General features: G+C 48.0%; 1 long non-coding RNA gene across 1 annotated transcript; it reads right to left on the bottom strand.

Annotated features, from left to right (window-relative positions):
* Window positions 1–680: 680 nt before the first annotated feature.
* On the bottom strand, window positions 681–5,404 carry LOC309703730. Its single transcript, XR_014275995.1, has 3 exons — window positions 5,257–5,404; window positions 4,605–5,174; window positions 681–846 (listed from the first exon to the last, which is right to left on the bottom strand). It is a non-coding gene; the product is annotated as an uncharacterized lncRNA (long non-coding RNA).
* Between the last annotated feature and the right edge of the window lie 596 nt (window positions 5,405–6,000).

Below are 6,000 nucleotides of genomic sequence, written 5' to 3'. Positions count from 1 at the left end.
AGCTGATGAGAATGTATGTCAAGAAGCGAGCAACACCCCTTCAGGAACAGTACCAAGAAATAATGTTCAAGTTGATGGGCAAAGCTAAGGACATTGTAAGAATAACTCTAATAACTCTAACTCTTAACCCATCGTTAAAACCTTGTGAGAATCCAAATGTTATATATGACATACTGAGGCAACATTTCAGTGACATGACATATTCGTGTATCCCTATGGCCGATTTCTACAGCACAGTTCCAGTGCCAGGAGAAACTCCTGTAGAATATTGGGTCAGACTGAATAAGGCAGTTGATGCAGCCGAGGAAAGCCTGAAGAGGCTCGGACGGCACATGGAGGATCCCTGCCAGGAGGCAGCCATGATGTTTGTGAAGTACTGCCCTGATCCCACCCTTGCTGCTGTTTTCAAGTTCAAAGCACCAGATAAGTGGACGGCCAGTGAGATTCAGGAGCATGTGAATCGGTACCAGCTTGAGATGAAAGAGCGTATGCTCCCCAGGTCTAAGTGTCTCACACCAGTTAAAGCTAACACCCAGACCCCTGCAGCTGATGGTCCAGCGACATCAATGCACCCGGGAAAAACACAGGTGCAGGCGGGATCAAATGAGACAGTAAAGGCCCCTAATGACAGTTGCCTAAAATTACTAATCAGCCTTTTTGACCATGCTTTGTCGCAGAATAACCAGGTTGCAGACAAGCAGCTTCCTCCAGGTCAGGCCCGACACAGATGTTGTCGAGCATGCCAGTCCCCTGAACATTCTACCCTTGTGCATTGTAGGCAGAAACACCTATGCCTTGCATGCTTTGAGCCAAACCATATTAAGAGAAACTGCCCTCGTCGCTCATCTATTCAAAGGCACCCTACCTCCCAACCTCATGACACCCAGTCTTTAAACTAGCTGGCCCGCATTTGGTGAGGGGATGTGTGGGCACAGATGTTGAAACCCTCGGCAGTGATGATGTTGAAAAGCATTACATTAAAGCATGTGCAGCCGCACCAGATGGTGTTAAGGTGGTAGTACAAAACACACAGAGAGTTGGCCCGTTTGACAAACTGTTTTACACTTCTGTCAGCATTAATAACAGACACCACACGCAGGGTATGCTTGACTCTGGTTCCATGGCGTGCACACTCAGTGAGCAAGCAGAACAGAGTATACTGAGTGAGAATACACTGCCAGAACCCACTCCCCTGCCTCAAGAAATAGTGCTAGTAGGCTGTGGTGGCACACTTACCAAGCCCAAATGCATGTATGAAGTTGAAATGAAACTGTATTGGAGAGACCTGTATTGTTCCCATCCTTGTAGTGCCAGGTCAACGTGATGATATAATCATTGGCACAAATGTCATCCGGTTTCTCATGCACCAGTTGAAAATAACCGATGACTATTGGCGCCTTGTGTCAGGTGGCGGTTGTCCCCCAGAGTGTGAGCAGTTTCTTGACCTCATGGCTAATTCATCCCGATGGAGAGGTGAAGAACTCCCAGACAAGATCGGTACAGTCAAGCTTCAGCAGTCAGTCACCTTGTTAGCAAGACAAGAGCATCTAGTCTGGGGCAAGCTGCCGAGTAATGTTTCTATGTCACCAGGCAGCACAGTGATTGTTGAAGCCACTTCATCAAAGTCCATGCCACGTAACATCATGGTTGGCCGCATCATAACGCCATTATGGGGTGATAGGTGGGTTCCCATGAAGGTCACTAACCTGTTGGATAAACCAGTCACCCTGAAAAGAAACAGTAAGTTGGCTGACGTGTCCCCTTGTGTTGCTGTTGAGGATTTTGAAGTTTTCCAGGGCACCTGTCAACCCCAGAAATCTGTGCAGGAGGAAGAGAAGGGTGATTCCCACCTCGCTGATCTTAAACAGAGACTAAAACAGGTGCAAAGATGCAGTGAAATTGATATTGGCCTGTGCCATGTTGGTAAAGGGGGGAAGGAGAAATTGGTTAAAATGCTTGAGAAGTACAATGACATTTTCTCCAAGCATGCATATGACTGTGGCAAGGCCGAAGGCTTTGTACACCGCATCAGGCTCACTGATGAGAGGCCATTCCGCCTTCCTTACCGCCGAGTCCCTCCAGCACATTATCAAAAGCTGCGACAAGTTTTGTCTGAAATGGAAGAACAGGAAATCATCAGAAGGTCCGTGAGCGAGTATGCCTCTCCACTGGTGTTAGTGTGGAAAAAGGATGGTAGTTTGAGAATCTGCACTGATTTCAGATGGCTGAATGCAAGGACCCTCAAAAATGCACACCCACTGCCACACCAATCTGACTGCCTTGCTGAATTGGGTGGAAATACCTACTTCAGCACCATGGATCTGACCTCGGGATTTTATAACATCCCTATGGCAGAGGAAGACAAGAAATACACAGCATTTACAACCCCAATGGGATTGTTCGAGTACAACAGAATGCCCCAAGGACTCTGTAACAGCCCCGCCTCATTCATGCGAATGATGCTCAGTATTTTTGGGGATCTGAACTTCAGTAGTCTGCTGTGCTATCTCGACGATCTGCTTGTATTTGCTCGGACAGAAGAGGAGGCCTTGGAGCAGCTAGAGACTGTGTTTCAGCGCTTGCGCATCCATAACCTCAAACGAAGTCCTAAGAAATGCCACTTAATGAGGTCATCAGTCAAGTTTTTAGGCCACATTATAGATGGCAATGGAGTGGCTGTGGACCCAGCAAAGGTTGAGGTCATAGCAAAGATGACAAAGGCTGAATTGATGGAGGATGATGGCTGCACCCCGTCAGTTAAGAGGATTAAGTCATTCCTGGGGATGATATTCTACTATCAGCATTTCATCCCTAGCTGCTCCTCTATGGCCAAGCCTTTGTTTGCCCTCACTGCTGGACAAAAGAGGAGAGGGAGAGTTAAAACAGGCACCAATGCTGGTGTATACAGAAAGCTGAAGCCCTCTGACTGGACAGATGAATGTGACGCAGCTCTGTCTAATCTGAAAGAGAAGCTGTTGAATTGTGTAGTCCTTACACATCCAGACTTTTCTTTGCCTTTGATATTGTCCATTGATGCGTCATTAGATGGGCTCGGTGCTGTATTGTCACAAATACCAGCTGGACAGCAGAAAGTTCGTCCAATTGCTTTTGCAAGTAAGACCCTGAGCAATTCACAGAAAAAGTACCCAGCCCACAGGCTAGAGTTTTTGGCATTGAAATGGAGTGTGTGTGAGAAGTTCAGTCACTGGCTAAGAGGTCATCCCTTTACAGTGTGGACAGATAACAACCCTCTCACCTACATCATGACAAAACCAAAGCTTGATGCTTGTGAGCAGCGTTGGGTGTCCAAGCTTGCTCCTTACACATTTGATCTGAAGCACATACCTGGCACCAAAAACGTCGTAGCTGATGCCCTCAGCAGAGACCCCTTTGCAACAACAGTCAGCCATAGGCTGATCACAGAGCAGTACAGTCACCTCCTTGCTGAATCTGAGAGTGTCAGTTCTGAGGGAATACAAAATGCATTCCGGTTGAAGGTCCAAGGTCAACGCGTGGACACACCACCTTTCCACACCACCTTTCCACACCACCTTTCCACACCACCTTTCCACACCACAGGACTGTGGCCGCCCTCGTCTCAGCCTGGGTGTGATGCTATGGATGTTAAGGCAATCCTGGATTTTCACAGTGAGTGGGATCTGGCTGCTGAAACAAGGGCTGTGGAACTGTTCCAGTCTGTTCAGGACCTAGTGTTACCAGGACAGGAGTCATTTCCTGTGTCCACACTAGAGGAACTCCAGCATAGCCAGGAACTTGATCCCAGTATTTCAAAGATCTTACCATTTGTCACAAGGAGAAGGCAACCTTCCAGGCGTGAAAGAGCAGGATTTGATGCGAAAGCCATGGTGTTATTTAAACAGTGGGAAAGGCTTAGGATCCAAAATGGAGTTCTCTATCGGATCACAAAGGACCCCCTGAGTAAACAAAGGAGACATCAGTTTGTTTTGCCTGACAGTCTCAGAGCAAAGGCATTGAATGGTGTCCATGATATTGCAGGTCATCAGGGGCAAGCGAAGACTTTATATCTGGCAAGACAACGGTTCTTTTGTCCGAAGATGGAGTCTGATATAAAAGAGTATGTCAAATGCTGTCAAAGATGCATCCTGGCCAAAACATCAGAACCCTCTGCTCGAGCCCCACTTGAGAGCATCAGAACCTCCGCCCCTATGGAGTTGGTGTGTTTGGATTTTTGGAGTGCGGAGGATAGTAAGCAACGCTCAGTAGATGTTCTTGTCCTTACAGATCATTTCACTAAGCTAGCCCATGCCTTCCCTTGCACAAACCAGACTGCAAAGCAGGTGGCTAAGAAACTATGGGACCACGTTTTCTGTGTGTATGGGTTTCCTGAGCGGATTCACTCCGATCAGGGGGCAAATTTTGAAAGTGAGCTCTTGGCAGAACTGCTCAAGTTCTCAGGGGTCTCCAAATCCCATACTACGGCATACCATCCCATGGGCAATGGAGGGACTGAGAGGTTTAATAGGACACATGCTTAGGTCCTTGCCCCTCAGAGAAAAGAACAAGTGGCCTCAACAAATACAGAGTCTGACATTTGCCTATAATGCAACTGTGCATGAGACCACGGGTTTTGCCCCATTTCAGCTCATGTTTGGCCGCATCCCGAGGCTCCCCGTTGATGTGATGTTTAAACAGGTGCTCTGTGATCCTGTAGTTGTGGATCAAATAAGTTATGTGAAAGCACTCATGTCACATCTTCATGTGACATGTTTGGTAATTCCCCTGCTCATCTGTTTGGTAATTCCCCTGCGTGCCTCCCTGCCACTGCTCAAAGGATTCACAGAAAACACTCCCTCTGGACCTTGGCTTCTGGACACTTACCCGGACCACTTTGACTGTCTTCCCTTCAGCCTCCACCTGAAAAACCTGTAAGACACTTGCTGTTATTTAGTCTTCTTATCTGTCAGGGCTAATGAGCGGTATGGATTCAGGTGCGGAGCTCTGGGTTGAAGCCGACAGTGCATTTATTTACAGTGCTTGAAATACAGTCTTCAAACAGTGAGATATCCAACAATGTCCTTTCTCTAAATCTCAAAAGTGGTGAAGGCGAGTGTGCACTCCTTCCGTGTGAATTCCTCCCCCCGAAAACACCAGTGAATCCCTTTTCTCCACTCCTCCGTCCCGTACTTCTCCACCTGAGAGACGAGCAAACACAACAGCGGATAAGAAGGCTTGCCTTGCTATGCGGGTCATAAGATCACGAGCACACTTATCTACCGAGCTCCGAGTACAATCCAGCGTCGACTGCCGTCTGGACACACCGTTAAATACCTCCGTGTAGTGAGGAATGATTAGCGGCAGCTGGAGCTGAAGGTTACTCTTCCGGGTCAGAGGTCGGTCTTTCTCGCTCTCTCGGAGACGCCGCCCCTAGGCATAGCCCGATCCGCAGAATAGGGAGGAAGAGAGAAAGAGAGGAAGGCGCACACACATCACAAATAAACAAGCAGGTCGTCCGGGGAGGACCGTCCGACCGTGACATTATCTGACCAAATTGCCACCATCAATTCAATTTCTCTCTCTGTGTTCCAGTGCCACTGTCCTCCCCTGCGTGGGCCACAATCTGCTCCCAGAGTTGTCTCCATAGCCCATGTGTCTGCTACATAGCTCATGTTTCATAGTTCATAGATCATTTATGGGCGTGAAAAGGACACCGGAAACAATACTCCCCACAGGAGTTTTTCCGCACCGGAAGTAGCATATATATATATATATATGTATATATATATATATGCAGCTGGATAGCGTAGTGGGCAGCTGGATAGCGTAGTGGTTAAACTACACGCCTTTGGAACAGAGGATCGCAAGTTCGATTCCTGCCTGGGGCGTCTGTATCCAGTAAGGGTCCTAAGGCTAGACCCCCTATGCTAAGCAAGCCTACCGCAGACATGAGCGAGACAGATAAATATGAAGGCATGCCGGCTCGGACGTCGCCCGGATCAACAAGGTCCGCGTCAGGTGTTG

Source organism: Aulonocara stuartgranti (assembly GCF_965226115.1).
Source record: "Aulonocara stuartgranti genome assembly, chromosome: 3".
Lineage (NCBI taxonomy): Eukaryota > Metazoa > Chordata > Actinopteri > Cichliformes > Cichlidae > Aulonocara > Aulonocara stuartgranti.
This window is presented reverse-complemented; position numbering and strand designations above follow the sequence as displayed.